Source organism: Humulus lupulus, chromosome 6 (genome assembly GCF_963169125.1).
Source record: "Humulus lupulus chromosome 6, drHumLupu1.1, whole genome shotgun sequence".
Lineage (NCBI taxonomy): Eukaryota > Viridiplantae > Streptophyta > Magnoliopsida > Rosales > Cannabaceae > Humulus > Humulus lupulus.
This window is the reverse complement of record NC_084798.1, coordinates 5,166,990-5,184,128: the sequence shown is the minus strand read 5'-3', so window position 1 is coordinate 5,184,128 and position 17,139 is coordinate 5,166,990. Positions and strand designations below refer to the sequence as shown.

At 31.4% G+C, this 17,139-nt stretch overlaps 2 long non-coding RNA genes across 3 annotated transcripts; both read left to right on the top strand.

Annotated features, from left to right (window-relative positions):
- The first annotated feature begins 185 nt into the window (after positions 1-185).
- LOC133781495 (uncharacterized) lies at positions 186-6,270 on the top strand. Of its 2 annotated transcripts, none has more exons than XR_009870137.1 (6): positions 186-437; positions 2,621-2,828; positions 4,364-4,650; positions 4,752-4,803; positions 5,201-5,973; positions 6,089-6,270. It is a non-coding gene; the product is annotated as an uncharacterized LOC133781495 (long non-coding RNA). The 2 variants fall into 2 exon arrangements; XR_009870136.1 differs by having other exon boundaries at positions 189-437; positions 4,417-4,650.
- Positions 6,271-8,901: 2,631 nt separating this feature from the next.
- LOC133783729 (uncharacterized) lies at positions 8,902-10,580 on the top strand. Its single transcript, XR_009870934.1, has 3 exons — positions 8,902-9,456; positions 9,548-9,639; positions 10,346-10,580. It is a non-coding gene; the product is annotated as an uncharacterized LOC133783729 (long non-coding RNA).
- The last annotated feature ends 6,559 nt before the right edge of the window (positions 10,581-17,139 follow it).

Here is a 17,139-nt window from a genome sequence, read left to right as displayed (position 1 = left end):
AAAAGAATATGCAAGTCCTAAAAAAATATAAGCTAAAAAATAAGTGTGCTGCTTAATAATTTTAAGGACTTGCTTTGAGAGTCCTTATTACTCTTTTAGGACTCTCTGCAAGTCCTAAAAGAGTATTAAGGACTCCCAAAGTAAGTCCTTAAAATTATTATATAAAACACTTAAAAAAGCTATCAAATTTTTTGAAATTTTCGGGTTAACACAATAGAGCACTATCAGCAATACATTTGGGGATTTATTCAAAATTACAACATTTAGGGCTGGTAGAGAGGTGAACGGTGGCTGTAGGTGAACGGCAGTGACGGTGGTCAACGGTGTCGACGGCAGGTGGGTTCTCGGCTTCAGCAGTCTCGCCGGCGGCGTGCTTCTTGGCGTGGGGTGCTGGTTGCTCACGGTTCCGTCTCTCGGCGTGCTTCGGTGATTTCCAGGTATATATTTCATTTTGATTTTGCTCTGGTCTGCTAGAAGCACTATTGCTGATTAAATTCAAAGGAATTACATCGCTTTGGGTTCATCACTCCAAAATGGCAATCTCCATCTGGAGATTTTTGCACTTGGCGTGGTTGCCACCAAATCCAAAAAAAAATGGCTTCTTTCTTAACAAAACACCTAGAATTAGAAAACCATTGTTTGGTCAGCCAACAGACATATTGTTGTCCGTATAATATGTTTGTTTCAATTAATTATACATTTGAATGTGATATATATATATGTATATATATATATTTGAACCTCTAATCTATGGTAATATATGTCATCCTCCACATGAATACAGCAATAAATTCTACAATTTTCTTATCCAATCAGTCCAGGCTTGGTGATTTATATATATTATAAATGTTAGAAAAATATACCCAAATAGAATAGAAGACAGTAAAGTACTTGTGAATTTAGACCAAAGTACAGCATGAACTAGAATTCAAAGAGAAATTTAAGAGCGTTGTTAATTCAAACAGAAAGTTTTATTTTTTCTTTTTCTTTTTTATCTAACATTTTCCCTTTCTTTACAATAGTAAAAAGTGAAAGAAAAAAAATTACAGTGCAAAACAGAACAACTAATATCAGAGATCTTTCTTAAAAAGATACAAACCAAATTAACTAGTCATTGGAACAGAGAAATTAAGAGTGTAGCTAAGTGGACTGCTGTTGTTTTGGTCTCAATGCTATTTTTGTCAAATCTAGAAGTTATATACTATTAGTATTATTAAAATGTTTAGGTGGCTAGCTTGGAGTAAATGAAGTCTTCATTTTGAAAAAAGGCACAGGCAATGCTGTACAGGTTGCCAAATGGCTGTGCTTTTATATATATATATATATATACACACACCACAATCTTCACAGTAATATACACAGAGTCGTGGATTTCTGTCATTCTCTTTGCTTATATATATATCCTGTTATGTATATATATACTGTATAGTACACTAGTTCCATAACAGAGTTGTGCACTGAATGAGCCTCAAAACATGCCATTGAGGTTACATTCTCAAACTGTGGGAACCAGTTTTGTGAATAAAAAGAAAAAAAATTTGATTTGGTGATTTTGAGCATATCACACAATGCCTGAATTTCTTTTCTGACTTTCTTTTTAATTGATTGTTTTTACTTGTTAATACTTGATTGCCCATTCTTCTGATCTCTATTAATGGTCATGTCATATTAGAGAACTCTTGAGTTTAAGTTGGAGATTTAGGCACCATTTTTGGAGCTGTTCTTCAAGACTAACATATTAATGGTCATGTTCTTCATAGCATATAACAGTCACATCATCCTCTAGAGATCAATTTGGGAAAATATGACACTATTAAAAAATTTGTAATGAAGATAGAGAGATTTCATGGCCTGCAACTATTAAAAAATTAAATATTTTATTACTATATATATATCTAATCATGTCTAGATCTAGAAGTAGTAAATTTGCATATGTAAGCAAATCATGGTTGGAATGAGAGAACCTGTAGTTGAATATGCTAAATGCCAAATTACAAATGTACATAAATATAAATATACATATACATATATATATTTATATAAATGTTTATCTGGCTTTCAAGTGTCGACCAAACCAAACTACTTGTGTGTTCTTCTTAATTAGTATCATACTTCAGTTTTTATGCTCTGAGAACCATGATTGGAGTTTGGGAACTACCCCTATTGTGTCATTTACTATTTTATTTGTGTGGACTGTGGATAAAGTATTACATATATCATGTGTATTTTAAATTGCTCACTGGCTATTTATATTTTATTAATTGTTTGTCATTCCAAAAGTATGAAATAATTTTATCTCCAAATAAGAATAATCTGTGTGACCTCTTTATTAACACTTAATAAAGAGTGAATTTATTTAGATAATGTCACTTGTAGATACGCAGGTCATTTCATATGGCCCCTTTCGGAAAATTTTGACTTGACTTCTATTCTATTAACTTTGGTTGAGTAGAAGTGCTTACTGTTTTTGTGTCTAAACTTTTCTTGTCACATTTTATCTGAAGATTCTCTTTTTAATTTCTTGCTACCTTTTTCTTTTGATTATCGGATGTTTAATCTGAAATTGGAAAGTTCCTCTGAGATTTATGACCCTAATTCTTATCTTGTTACTCTGCTGCAGATTATCCTCTCTCAGGAGAAAAATATACGGAAACTTAACGAGCTTGTACAAAGTCTACGGGAACAATTGCTTCAGTGCAGGGGTGGAAATGAGGTTGACAATGGCACCACAGCTCCCCTGACAGAACTTCTAACTGAGCTTGAGAGGCAGCCTGTCCTGGAGGACTAGTCCTGGCTTGTACGTGTTAGTTGTCAACTTACCTAAACTTGTAAGTAGGAAGAACTTCTCTTTATTAGAGGTACATTCATTTCAAAAATGAGCCCGAATTAATGTATGCATCATAATATTACTTTTGTTAAACTACTTCTTGATGTGTTATCAATTATTTGGACTAGAAATATATATATATATAAATATATATAAAAAAGGAGACATTGGCCTCTTTGAAAACGAAGTGCAACCAGCTAAACCTATGGACAAAACAAGTTTATGTCAGTTTTTTTTTTCCATCTGTTTAGCTCGTGAGTTTATTGACTATTCTTTTACTTGATTTAATTTTTTAAATTTTATTTATCTTTTTTGGGTGGAATGGATTGGAAAGGAGGTGTTGACTATTCTTCCCTAGAATTACCACAAGTCTACTAGCTTAATCAGTTCAGTCCCACTCTCTTTTTCTCTATATATTAACTATTGTGTTCCACATTGAGAAAACCCAATAATCCCAAGCAGCCTCTGTATTGAGAAAATAGATATGAGATCAATTCCTTCCTCTGCTTCATCATTACTCCCCATTTTTCCACTTCTCATTCGATGCATAGTACTCAATGGAGTGGGCTGTGATACCACAATTCCCCAAAGAGAAAATCTCTAAAGCTCCAAAGGGCGTTCTTGAATCATGGAATGGTAGTGACGTTTGCAAGTACAGGGGATTTAAGAACAACTTAACTAATTTAGCACATTTCTTTTAGAGAATAAATGTAGTAAAATGGCCAGAAAAACTAATGAGATGGTAGAAAAGTACTGTTTGTGTGTTGACAAAAAAAGGGTTGTTTTGAATTTTATGTGTTAGTTAGGATATGTGAAAATTCTATAGAGTGCTCCCCAAGCAAGACATGGAATTGTTTCTACTTAACAGAAGTCTTGTTTTCACATCTAAATTCTAAAGGCAGGTAATATCTTATTTATTACAAATAAAATCAAATAGATTCTCAGCTCTAATTAAAATCAAACAAGTGGCTAAAAATGCACTTAAAGCTAAGTAATACTACTAGAGAGAAAGATGACCACTTCCTTGCAATTGGTCATTGAATGAAGCAAAAAAGATTGATGATCAAATTAAATGAGAGCTTAACCAGTTTACCAAAAAAAAAAATGAAGAGTGCTCATTTCCTTCTCACACTTGTAAAAGAATATGGTATTTTAGTCTTGGTAGTGATTCATTAGCATATTTTTGTAATTTTTGCATTAGAAGAGAGTTTTATGGGTACTCTTCATGCACATATAAACTTAAATTTTTCTTTGTCTTGCAGCTATTGTTATGTGGAGTTTTTTTTTTTTTTTTTCTTTCAATCAAGAAAACTTCTAATTATGCAATATATATGATTTGTTTTCTTGTGCACCATGTGAAGTATTGTGAAAAGAGAAATTGGTCCTGTTGATTAGCGAGTATAATCAAGTTCTGTTGATCAATGTTTAATAATGTGACATGATTACTCGTATTCGATAAACTTTCCATAGGAAAGTTAAGGAGTAGACTATATATACTGTATATATATACTAATTTCTTGGTTATGTTAATTGCAGGCAGCCTAAACCAAGCCATTGATCCTCAACTTTTCTTTGTTTTTTTTTTCTAGAACTACTCTTCAATTGTCTCTCTTCATCCAGAAATAATTGATGGAAGACCAGGGACTTTGGTGATAGAATCATTTATGGTAGATGTTCCTGAAGGTAACACGGAAGATGAAACTTGCTACTTTGTTGAAGCCTTGATTAAGTGCAATCTCAAATCACTTGCTGATGTCTCAGAGCAGTGTGCAGTCCAAAGTAATAGCTATTGATACAAGTGTGACTTGTAAAAGAATATACAAGTATGTATGCATATATTTGTTGTGTTGATTTTAACTTTTTTAAAAGAGCATGTCAACATCTGACTTTTTTCTTGTTTTATAATGTTGATTAAAATGAATAGGTTAATATTTTGATTGGTTTTAAAGCATTGGATTGGTAGCTAATTGCAAGAGGTATGTTGCATTTGATTTAGTTTTTAAAAAATTCAATATTTTACAATTTTGAATGATAACTGTACTACTTTAGTGGAGTTTGAATATCTTAGATATTCATCCGTAGTGAAGTAGGTTCTGGGAATTCTGTGTGCTGTGGTGATAACGGAAGATTGAGAACTTGCATGTCTTAGTGAAGTAGGTTCTGAGAATTTTGTGTGCTGCGATGATATATGGATGAAAACTTGTGTGCTGTTTGATTTGTTTGATATATTGGTGTTGATTGGGACAGATGGCTAGGCTAGTAAATTAGGGGATATGCTGCCCGATTTTCTATAGATTTTTTTATACTTAGTTTTGTTTTGTATGTTTATTTTATTTTATTTTCTTAATTTTAATTTTTTATTAAAACAAATAGGCGCAATATGGACAAAGAATGGATGTCAGCTGATAGGATGTCAGTAGAATATATAAAAGGGGTCGATGAGTTTCTTAAATTTAGTTTGGATCATGCCAAAGATCCAAACTATATTTGTTGTCCTTGTAGTAAGTGTGGAAATATGAAAAAGATGACTGCCACAATAATAAAAGAGCACTTATATTTCCACGGGATAGACAAAAGTTATAAAATATGGTATTGGCATGGTGAAGAGCTTCATGTTACTCCGGACCCTCCTATGATGAATGAATATCGGAATTATAGGCAATTGGATCGTGAGGATAATTTAGATGAAATGATTGACGATGCATATTATGAATCAGAAGTAGATCCCGTTAAGTTTGAAAATCTTCTTAATGACGCTGAAAAGCCGATTTACTCTGGTTGCACTAAATTTTCAAAGTTGTCAGCCCTTCTTAGATTGTACAATATAAAAGCCAAAAATGGATGGAGTGATAAGAGTTTCACGGAATTGTTAGTTTTTTTGAAAGATTTACTGCCTGAAGAAAACGAGGTGCCCGTATCATTTTGACGTCTACTTAGCTCCCCTAATTGATGACTTGAAAACTTTATGGAATGAAGGAGTTAGGGCTTATGATGCATACCGAAAAGAAGAATTTACCCTTCGAGCGGTGTTGTTATGGACAATCAACGACTTCCCCGCTTATGGAAATTTATCTGGTTACGTTATGAGGATGATGAAGAATGTACTTATTAGTGCCCCTCATATCAAACATTTCTTGTCGAAACAGGTAACAAACAATATACAACTACATAATATTAATCTAGTATAATTTTTGTATATGCTTTGAATTTATTACCACTAATATAATTCTAATTAAAGTTTTGTTTCTTTTTTTTTTCCAGTTCACCTCTGACAAACCATATACTACTCAAGAAATTGACGAAGTTCGAGAAGAATGGGCAATGTCATTTTTACAATTGGTTAGAGCAAAATGAATGATGTTATAGCTAGCTAATTACAATACACATGTTCAGAAATTTTAAATTTATTTTGCAAATTTTATTTCAATTTTTTTAGTATTTTATTTTCAAATTTCTTTTAATACATTTTCGACACTCAAATTGATATATATTTTTAAATTAAAGTGAAAATTGTAGCTACATTTTTTTTTAAAAAAAAATTGCTTTTAAGGGCATGCAAAGCGAGTCCTAAAAAATTAATTAAAGACACTCAATGGGATTTTTTAGGACTAGCAACGCGAGTCCTAAAAAATCACTTAAAGGCACTCAACAAGATTTTTTAGGACTCGCATTGCGAGTCCTAAAAACTTTCTTTTAGGACTCGCAAAGCGAGTCCTAAAAAATCACTTGAAGGCACTCAACCAGATTTTTTAGGACTCGCATTGCGAGTCCTAAAAACTTTCTTTTAGGACTCGCAAAGCGAGTCCTAAAAAATCACTTGAAGGCACTCAACCAGATTTTTTAGGACTCGCATTGCGAGTCCTAAAAAATCACTTAAAGGCACTCAACCAGATTTTTTAGGACTCACTTTGCGAGTCCTAAAAACTTTCTTTTAGGACTCGCAAAGCGAGTCCTAAAAAATCTATTAAAGGCACTCAACCATATTTTTTAGGACTCGCAAAGCTCGTCCTAAAAACTTTCTTTTAGGACTCGCGAAGCGAGTCCTAAAAAATCTATTAAAGGCACTCAACCATATTTTTTAGGACTCGCAACGCGAGTCCTAAAAACCTTTTTTTAGGACTCGCAACGCGAGTCCTAAAAAACCTTAGTTTTTAAGGCTCTCAAATAGAGGACTCGCGCCCCGCGAGTCCTAAAAACTTTTTTAGGACTCGCAATGCTAGTCCTAAAAAATCTTTTTTGTAGTAGTGTCTATCATGTTGTTTAGGGTTGCTCAAGATCCAAACCAATCCAATTACCCCGAATCAATCCAATAATAAAAAATTAGATATTCAATTACAATTGGATTTGATTGGATTTGTAAACTTAGTCTTTCTCTATCATAATGTTTAATGGACTTAATGTTGTAAACTTAATATTTAAAGGACTATAATGTGACAATTGTAAGGACTTAAATTGGTATTATTAGTCCATAGTGTCTAGTATTTTGTATGTTTTTTTGTTTTGCTTGTTAATTTGTTTAATATCAACATTTAGGTTCAAAGATAAAAAAATAAAAATAAAAATAAAAATAAATTGACCCAATCCAATTACAAATGGATTTGATTGGATTTGTAGGCCAAAACAGATTGGATTGGATTGGATGATGATTTCCAACATCCAACATTTAATTAAATTGGATTGATTAGTGGTAAAAATGTTGAGCATCCCTAATGTTGTTTGTAAAAATTTGTTACAAATTTATTGCTATATTTTAAAATAATTTTATGATTATGACCTTTCAACAATATGGTTTTTTCAAGTCTTAACTTTGATTACAATTTTGTAAGTTTACAAATAAGTAATTCAAAACTTATTTGAAGATGTTAATATATATATGTTGTCCATGATAATATTTGTAATGTTTTTATATAAATTTGGAGTGTGATATTCATCATGTAATGGGATGAGTAATATAGATATCTGGGTAAATGTTGATAATAATGGGTTGTGAGTTATATAATAGGCATAGATTACCGTAATATTGTAATTAGTTTAAAATACCGTATTTTTAGAATTTTTTTCCAAATTTGTCGTATATGTGTTAATTTACGGTGCATCCCCTATTTTTGGGTACATTGGTGCACCTCTCCTATCTTTGGTATCAGGATGATTTTCGACGCAATTGTTTTTTTATGACTATGTACATTGTAGTTATTTAGAGCATCTTACAAATTTTTAGAAAATTGCGAATAATTTTATAATATCGATAATAGAGTTCAAACATGTTATTTTTCATGTGTATAAGAAAAAAACAGTCACATGTGCAACAAATTATTTAGACCTTATTTTCGGTACTGTAAATTATTCGAAATTTTCTGAAAATTTAGAAAGTACTTTAAATAATTACAATACATACGGTCATAAAAAAAAATTGCACCAATAAAAATGTAATCGGTTGCATATAATATTTATTAAGATTATTAAATTACAATTAAAATATATATTCTTTCACTAACCATCTCTCTCTCTTCTAGAGAAAATAATTTTCCATAGAATTACTATCCTTGTGTACTTTAAAGCGGCATACTCATTCGCGTTGATGGTATATCACTATGGACCAAATATTACTATTTTTTTCTAAATATTATAATTATTATTATTAAAGAGAGAGGACAGGATTTTAAATGAGGTTAGGCTCGTCTCCATTGATTTGGGAGGTCCCATGCGCGTCTAAATATACAATCAATTAAGATGTCCCTACAAAACACGAAACTTGCATTTACTGCAACCAGAAGTATAAATTTGTGGTCCGGATAGTGAATATTAAGATGAGCCAACGTATATTAATTATTCTCATACATATAAGAGACCAAATTAATTACTAAAAAAAAACATATTTGAATTATATATATATATATATGTTATAATGTTAGGAAACACTTAATTAATTATTTAGTATGACGTGTCACTCTAGAGTTACTAGTATTACAAGATTATAATTCTACCATATTAATTAATGCTAACATATAAAGAAAAATATATATATATATATATTAATGGGTTGGACCACTTAAGTGAAAAGAGTCCTTTTTTTTTCTTTCTTTTTCTTTTCCTTCTTTTCTTTCTCTTTCCCCGACTGCTCTCTCTCTCTTCTCTTTCTCTTCTTTCTCTCTTCTCTCCACGGCAACACACCACCACCACCGCTAGGACCCAACCTCCGGCAACCACCATTTTTGGCATAAGGCGGCTCATTGGATTCGACTTTCTCCAGCGACCTCAACCACCAAGCGGCACCGCCCAACTCTCCGTAAGTTGTTCGAAATAGTCAGTCAAAGTTTTGGTCCGTCAACTTTGACTGTGTTTTCCGGCCAACTCCGACCACCACTTGGCAAGTGGTTGGTACCTTTGGAACCAGCATGAAGAGAGGAACAAAACCCACTAAGTCATTCCAGTCAACTCATCATTTTTCTCCGACAAGATTTTGGGTATCTCCGCCATTTGGAAGCGTTTTCCGGCGACACCGGAAGTCATTTGGGAAAAAGAGCTGTATTTTCGAGATGTACTCATCGAGAGGATGGTTTTGATATATGTCATGCATATATTCTTCGACGTTTCCGGTACCGCACCAATCGCTATTGTACACCGCTAGGGTGAGGTTTCAGAACTTGAAATTTTAAATATAGTCATATTTTGAAAAAGGAATGCTATGATAATAATCGTTTGCTCATTTGGTGCACGTAGGAAAAATGTGCTATTAAAATCGGACTAAATCATTCTAAGATCATCGATAAGCTTAGGAGCGTTGCTTTGGGCTCGGATTAAATTCTAAAGAGGTAGGGACTCAACTAGATTATTGGACTTATTTTACTCGTATTAAATTGCATTCAACATATTCCAAATTTGATATTTATAAAATGTTTGAAAAATTGAAAATTTAACCTGCATGTGTTTCTGATCTGTTCTGAGGGCATTGAGTGTCAAATATATATTTTTGTTCATTTATTTATGCAGGTTATGATTTTTAGGTTTATTCAAATGTAGCTATTATGCTGTCCAATTTTCTAAAATATAAACGGAATATGTTTCTTTCTTTTCATGTTTACCTGCATTTGGTTATACCGATGTGAGTCATAGTGATCATGATTGGTGCACGTTATTGTTTCACGACCTAATCTCTGTGTCATCATAGGTAGATCAGGTGTCCACTCACCTGTAGGTGTAAAGACTTAGCATCTGTATACAGGAAGTGTTCTGAGCCTCCCCATTGTGGTAGTTATCAGGTCCGGCTACCCGGTTTAGGATGTCGGATTTTCTATGGTGGGTAACGGGAACTAGGGGTCTAGTGGACGGTGTGATGTGCACTGGTAGCTATGCTCTTATGATTATTTATGGTTTCTTTCTATTTTTGTTTATACATGATGATGTATGTTTTGTTTTTAAAGCTAACCATGCAGGAGTTGTATTAAACTTTTGGGTCCTATGTTATTAGTTGTTTTCCTACTGGGCTTTATAAGCTCACCCCTATCTCTCCCATTCTAGGAGTCTAGTGACGCGAACGTGGAAAAGATGAATTATCGATGGAACCAATGTGTTTAGCTTATTTCTATTTCGTGTCATTATCTTATCTTTTGAACATTGTATGTATTCGACTTCGAATCTAATGATCGGTATATTTAAATGAGTTATGAAATAGTTAGAAATGAGAAATGGTGGATGCTAAGTATTATTTTGGGTGTTTATGACTTGTTAAATTTAACTATTTGGTGATTACGTAACTGAGGGAATATTATTGTTTTATATATAATGATAAATGATCATATTTTTATCATTAATATTTTTATATATAATTAAATGAGTTATTTCATTATTTTAACTTATAATTATAGTATGATTTAATATAACTTAAATTATCATTTATAAAGACTATTTTTCAACGAGGGTCAAAGTTTGACCTTTGACCACCCAAGTTATGGATATTACAAATCTGTCACGGCCTAGGGCTCAAGTCGTGACATATATAATAATGTAAAATAATATTTTAATATTGCATTTAAATTTTTTTATTGAGCTCCATACTTTCCTATTGGATCGAATATTGGTTTCCTTAAGGTTAATTTTAGGACTGAATAGTTATTGATCTCAAATCTATAATACGATTATATATTAATAATTCACTAGTGAATTAATGGTACTTAAGGAACAAGAGGTAATTAGAAGGGTAAAACAATAATTATTGATCAGCATTAATTAGCGAACATATAAATGGAGGACAAAACTACACATATTGATTATATCAATGAACTATAATAGATTACTTTGTAAATATAATTTTATAATTACTAAAAATGCAATTCCATATTTATAGTGGAGTAATAATTGAATCAATATACAGTAAAACCTCCCTAAAGTGTTACTCTATATTAGAATAACTCTCATATAGTCATAAAAAGTTTCAGTCCTAACTTGAGACCAATTATAAATAAGAATAAACTCCACATTGTAATAAGTTATAATATTTATTCATCCCACCTTTAGAAAATATGCTTCAATATAGTAATTATTGTCTTAATATTAAATATATATATATACGTACTAAAAATTCATGATAAAATTAATTATTAATTTAGACTTCTAAAATAATTTTGTATATTTTCAACATTATAAAGATATGTACATTGTAGTTATACGTTTATATCATATTCATTTATCAATGATTATATATTGAATTTGACATGTTTTATTAATTGTTATTTAACTTAGATTTAATTATTATTAATTATTATATTTATTTAGAACATTTTACAAATTTTCATAAAATTATAAATAATTTATAATAATGAAAACAAGTTGTTTCACCGGTGACTATTTTTTTTATATGGGTGGAAAACAATATGAGTGTGTATTTAGAGTGTGCAAAATGAGTGTATATTTAGAGTGTGTCCCTGTCATAAAAAAAAAAAAAAAAAAAAAGACCCCACTTATTTTGAAGATGCTATATATTTTTTTTACAAACAAAATGCTAATTTTTTAATATTAAAGAAAACAGTGGGTTTTACAGTAACGTATAGACGAGCTAAGCTAATTTGACCATCATGGTGACTTTTCTAAGCTAATTTGACCACTATGCTGACTTTTCATGGGCAAGGGATTTTAGGGCATTTGTCCAACACAACTTACAATAATTGTGTCCACTTCACTTTGTATAAATTAAACACCAGCTCATTTGATTAGCTAACATACTTCAAGTACAAATATACTCTAAGTCGTTAAATTATTTTCACCAATGAGAGAGAACATGGGTGGTAAGGAGGACGGTGTGCAAACTCCCTTGGTTGAGCAACAAGAGCAGGCTTCGGCTGAGGGAGAGAACATGCTGCTGAGAGGACACGAATTTGAGCAGTGTTACACGCCAAATGAGACAGTAATCGATCCTATTTAGAGCTGTAAATGTGGGCCGGCCCGGCCGGCCTATTTTTGAAAGAGCACGGCCCATGGGCCCGGCCCATGTCGTGTCGTGTCGGCCCAAGTCGAGCTGGCCCACTTTCCTTATTTAGGCCCAAATTTGGGCCCACTTTATTATTGCCAAAAAATGTGAGGAAGGAAAATTGAACCCTCCACCTCCTCTTTAACCATTAATGGACTTACCACCAAACTAAATACATTTCTTTGTTTTAATTATAATTTTATATATTTTTTAACAATATTTTACACAAAATTATATCAAAGATAATTATTAGAATTTTAATACCTACTAATTAATGCTAAAAAATTTAACTCACAAATCTTAAAATAAATTAATATAATTATAAAAATATAAACATTGAGAAAAATAAGACTTCTATTATCATTTTAATTTATTAATAATTGACAAATAAAAATTTGTTATGATTATTAATGTCAGAATATCAGGCTTTTTATCGTGTCGTGCTTTCGGGCTAGTTTGTTCGTGCTTTCATGTCGTGCCTTCAGGCTTGTCGTGTCGTGCCGTGCCGTGCCAATTTTCAATTCGTGTCGTGCCTGGCCCAAGCCCATATTTTTTCGTGTCGTCTCATGCTCGTGTCAGTTTCATGCCGTGCTAGAAAGTTCAGCCCGTATTTACAGCTCTAGTCCTATTCTTGCTGATGATGGCCACAACGAGGACTTGGAAAAGGTGAATCTCAAGCATAGATCATTGGGGCCAAGAATGATTAATGACAGCAACATTCTTATCGACAAGAGCAGACTTCGCTTTGTTGAGCACTCAGGGCAAACTTCGATTAAGATAGAGAACATGGATGGTGAGGAGTACAAAATAACTCACGTTGATGAGCAAACTTCGAGTGAGAGAGAGAACATGGGTGGTAAGGAGGAAAATCATAATTTGAGTGAGAGAACAAGATCAACAACAGCTATAACTTTGAACAAGATATTGAGAAGTCCTGTTTGCCAATAAGAACAGCCAGCTTCGTCTCAAGAATGGAGGTATTCATATGTATATATGTATTTTTCTACTAGTATTTATGTAAGTGTTATGTTTTCGATATATATATTGACTTGGCCACCCTTGAAATACAGTTTGTTAGAACTGAATTAAGTCTGTGTATTGTTAGTATTGATTGAGTTGTCATTAGTTAGGAGATTAGAGGTAGTTAAGTAGTTACTTTCTGTTGTAACAAACTTGGTCTTCTTCTTTCAGCCTTCATATAAATAAGGCTTGTACTTTTCTTTTCAAGATCAATAAGATGAAAACATTCTTTCAGTTTTCTTTGTTCTTCTTTTACTAAAATGGTATCAGAGCCACGAGCTCTATAGATCCTTCTTCTTCATTTTTTTCTAGTTCATGTATGGCTCGTAATGATGGAGGTCCGGTGACTCGTAGTTATTTAATTAATTATATATTCATAATTTTTTTTAATTTGTAATAATAATAATAATAATTTTACAAATGATTTATTATTTAAATTTTAGACTATTTTTTTTTAATAATTACATAACTTTTATTATTCTTTTTCATTCATTTTTTTACTAATTATATTTTAAACTTTTTAATTTGATAATTACAGATAAATTTTAAAATTAAATTAGTAATTACTTAACTTAAATAATTATAAGATTATATCATAAGTTAATCAAATTATTATAAAAACTTACACTAAACTTTTTTATTTATTTATTTAATTACTCTATAGTTTTTGAATAACTTTAAAAAATTTACTTAAATTAAAATTTTAATTAAATTATAATTTTACTTTTAAAATAATTTAAAATTTATTTATATTTTATAGTTAACTTTAAATTCAAAAATTTTTTAAAAATTTAATAAATACTTTAAGATGATGAAAATTGGTCTATTTATCAAATATTTAACTAATTACTAAATTAAAATTTTCTAGGTTAAAATTACAAACCATTTCATTAGAAATTATATTTTATTAAAATGTGTAAAATTTCTACAAAAATTTCGACAACATAAGAACTGTATTCTTACATACCCAAAATATTTAAACCTAGAAATTTAACCAAAAACAGTTTCAAAACTATATAATACTCAACACAAATAACACAACTTTAACAAAAATACACATTCACAAATTACTAACAAATTTTTTCTTAAAATTTTAAACATTACATATCATTAATACTATTAACTAATTACATACTAAATTTTTTAAAATTATAACTCCAAATTTTAAAAATTAATTGTCAAATGTGATTTTTTCTAACTAATAAAAAAATGACAGTTTATTTAATATACAAACTTTAAACACATATATCTAATAAATAAATAAAAAACATACTTTTCACATAAAAATTTGTGAATCTTATTCTCCAAGCTGAAGAATCCCCAAATAAATATTATAGTGTCAACAATTTGAAAAATACCAAATATATAATTAAAAATTAATTTATCTAAAAAAAAATTAAAACACATAGAAATATATAAAAAACAGAAAGAAAAAAATTAAAACAGAAAGCAAAATAAAAAAAATACTGACAGTGCCTCTTTTTAACTGCACGGTGGTGCTTCGGCGGTGTTGCTCCGGTGGAAATGGTGCCTCCGGTGGTGGTCTCAACAAACAAAACAAAAGAAAAAAATTATTTACAGAAACATAATACATACTTATATATATATAAATACATGTATATATAAGTGTAAAAGTAAAAACCTTACCGCTAATGGGGCACGAAACGGTGGACTACGATCGGGACGGTGGGCTCAAGGGCAGAGGAGGGTGGGTTGGAGGAGAAAGAAGAGAGGAGGGTGGGGCGTAGAGTGAGAAGATGAAAGGAGAGGAGAGGGAATCGGAGAGGGAGAAGAGGAGAGGAGGCAGACAAAATGAGGTGCCCGTCTAAATTTTCGATTATGTATAAAATTATTAGTGGCGGGACCTGTTGCTATTACTCTTCTTCCGCCGCTAATAAATAAACGGTAAAATAAAAATTATTTGTATTAGCGGTGGATGGTCTACCTCTAATAATATTGATTATCTGCTATTAATAATTTTAAATAATAGACTCCTTGGCATTTACACCTATTTATTAGTGGCGGACTCGTCCGCTTCTAATAATAATAAGTCCGCCGCTAATAATATTTTATATATATATTTTTAAAATTAAAGTATTATTAGAGGCGGACCCCTAGTCCGCTGCTAATAACTATGTCATCCCCTAGTCTGCTGTTGAATTTTCTTGTAGTGCAAGAAAATAACAAATGTAAGATGTAATTATTACTCCTTAATTACGAGAGTATGTTAGTTTTTAATTTTATTTAGTCATTACCTGGTTCTGAATGGAGACTTCCAAGAAGATTATTGATCATCAAACTTTTAGATTTATGTTTTTAAAAAGTACTACTGATCTTTATTATAGTAGATATCCGGAGTAAAATCTCATGTGTTTTATAATCTCATCTGATCTTTACACACACTATATAACTCGTTTTCACATGTGTACAATATATATAGTAACATATATAATTTGTTTTACATTAATCAATGATTATAACACTGAATATGTATTAACATATAAGCTATTTTTTGCTCCCAGCAAAAACATTCAAAAGTTGTTAGCTTTTAATATTAAATATATAATAATATATATTTAATATTAACAACAAAAAATTAACTTTTTTCTCACATAATTTGTTGAGTGCCTTATATATGATTATATATCACTATGACAATAGTTATAAGTTCACTTAATGTTTTCATCATAGAAGTTTTTCTTTTTTTTAGAAGTTTAAAATAACTAAATAAAAACAAAATTGACTAAAACGTACCATTCAAAGACACAAACAAACATATATAATTATCAAAGCTTACTCAAACTGTATTTAACTAGAACATTAACCCTAAAACAAGAACATAGAAACACAGAAAAAAAGCAAGAGATAGAGATAGAGAGATCTTAACCGATCTCGTTCATATCTTTAAAAACAAAGAGAAAACATTACCCATAAAACATTAACATCAAGCACTAAAATCACACACATAAAGAAACCCTAGATATTTATAAAGGTTAGGTCACATAACATCATTAGTAATTAAAAACTCAGTAATAGTCGTCATCCTCATCTTCATAGTAGCTGATCTGCTTGTTCTTGGACCCAGAATCATAATGATCAGTAGTAGTTGTAGTGGTCTTGTTCGGATATGCAACATGCTTGAGCTTGACTTGGGTCTCATACTCATGAGTGTAGCCCTCATCCACGTCTTTGTATTTGCTGGTTTCAGTGTACTTCATCTCCTCCTTGTACCCCAAACGGCCGGTGCTCTTGTCCACAAACTCTCCGGAGGTGTAAGTCTTCTTGTAATCGGTCGTAGCTTTATCTCCTTGGTGGAATCGGACCGTGTTCTTGTTGGTTGTTTGTATCTCCCTTGACTCGGTCATCTGCCTCCCCCTGGTCGATTGGGTTTGGTTTGATGGCACTAACTCTTCGTAGCCTACATAGTGTGACTTTTTGGGCGCCATTGAAGTACAACACCAAGCTCTCTTTCTCTCTCTCTCTCTCTCTATATATATATATATGTGTGTGTGTGTGTTTTTGTTTGATATGTGCACTAGGTTATGGAGTGGTTATATATATAATGGTAGAGAGGGCATGAGATGAACCCCACAACAATGGTGCTTATTGTATTAGGAGTCTCTAACTTGAGAAAGTTATGTGACATTTGAGGGAATAATGTTGAGGTAAAATGGTAATTATATTACTTTTTATGTGACATTAATTGGAGGTAAATATAGAGAAAAAGGAAGAAAAAAAACTACCCCTTTTTATCTTTTATTTATTTGATAGGGTTATTATGAGTACATACACCTCGGTCAAAGTAGTTGAAGGTATTGTTGAAGAGGGT